This window comes from Marmota marmota, unplaced genomic scaffold (assembly GCF_001458135.2).
Source record: "Marmota marmota marmota unplaced genomic scaffold, marMar, whole genome shotgun sequence".
NCBI classification, from domain to species: domain Eukaryota; kingdom Metazoa; phylum Chordata; class Mammalia; order Rodentia; family Sciuridae; genus Marmota; species Marmota marmota.
The window spans coordinates 17,991,105-17,992,565 of record NW_026000168.1 but is presented as its reverse complement, the minus strand read 5'-3'; positions in this window follow the sequence as shown (position 1 = coordinate 17,992,565).

Below are 1,461 nucleotides of genomic sequence, written 5' to 3'. Positions count from 1 at the left end.
CTCTCTGGAATGTAGCTGATTGCCCCCAAACCATATGGGCCACTGCAGTACCTGCTTCACGGGACAAGCTGTTACCAACTGTTGTGCAGGAAATCAGTATGGCATAATGGGTATCACACCTATATTGCTAGCTGCTAGCTGCATCAAATGGGCAGCAGCTGGATGGATGAATAAGTCTATAGTGAGTCCAGACTCTGACCCCATGGATTTGCCTTGTGCCAAATTACACCCATATCCACGATGCACAAGCTTGTGTACACCATCCTTTGCCATGCTAATAATCAATGATACTGATGACATAAATATCGATCATACAGAGATCTCTTGTGCAGTCAATACATCCTTCTGGCTTACAAATTGTCTAACTCCTGCTATGAAAACTAAAATTATATTTATCCTTAGAGTGTCTCCAGCAATCTGGCTTCCAGCAAAACTGTCCAGAGAGTGGAGGGGTCCTTGGGACATGGAGATGAAGAACATTCTGAAGGAGATCCTGCACTGGACAAGGTGTGCAATTAGCCTCCTCATAGCTGGGATTATTGCCCTGGTAGCCACCATGGCCACCACAGCCACTGTCACTGCTTAGCTCACTCTGAGTGTCCAGATGGCTCAGACTGTGAACAAGGTGTCTACTGCCATGGCAGAAGCCCTTGCCATTCAAAATGACCTAAATAAACTGTCCTGAGCTGCTATTTTAGTCATTCAGCAAGAACTAGACCTCCACCAGGAACAACTAGATATTCTGTTTATGTTGCATATCTCACTTGGGACCCCGAGTTCCATAGCATTTGTGTCACCCAATATGCTGAGTCTGAAAATGTAACCTTACAACTCTCTCATTTTTCTCAGTATATTAAGGGGGCTTGGGATCCTGACTATGTTATGACCATGCATAACCTTACCAAGGGAAATGTCAAAACCAATGAGATGAAGGTGTCTATCTTGACAACCTCCTCTTTCCTCCAGGGATTGACTGAACATTGGAAAAGTCTGATAGCCAAATTAACTAAGCCGTATAATGCTATCACCCTGGCCCTTCTGTTTATAATAGTGATAATATTTTCTTGTGTTGTGTGACATTTATGTAATCCTGCGAAGGCTGGGGAATGGAAAAGAGCAATGCTGGCTGAAATCCTTGCAGCACAGTCAGAGGGGGGAGATGTGGGGACAAGTGCATGGAGTACTGCATACATGGCATATGTTAAGGGCATCTGAGTGGCAGGCCACTCCCCCGTGCTAGGTGAGTGAGCGGCAAACCCCTTACCCCATAGGAATAGCCCTGGGTGTGAGGGTATATATTATAGCCTTGCACTTGCTCCATGGCCCAATCCTTGATTGGTCTCTGTAAGGATAGTTGGCCAGAAATTGTATTGGTTGCCTATAATCTGCTAAACTACTGCTTGAATATATATATATATATATATATATATATATATATATATATATACACACACACACACA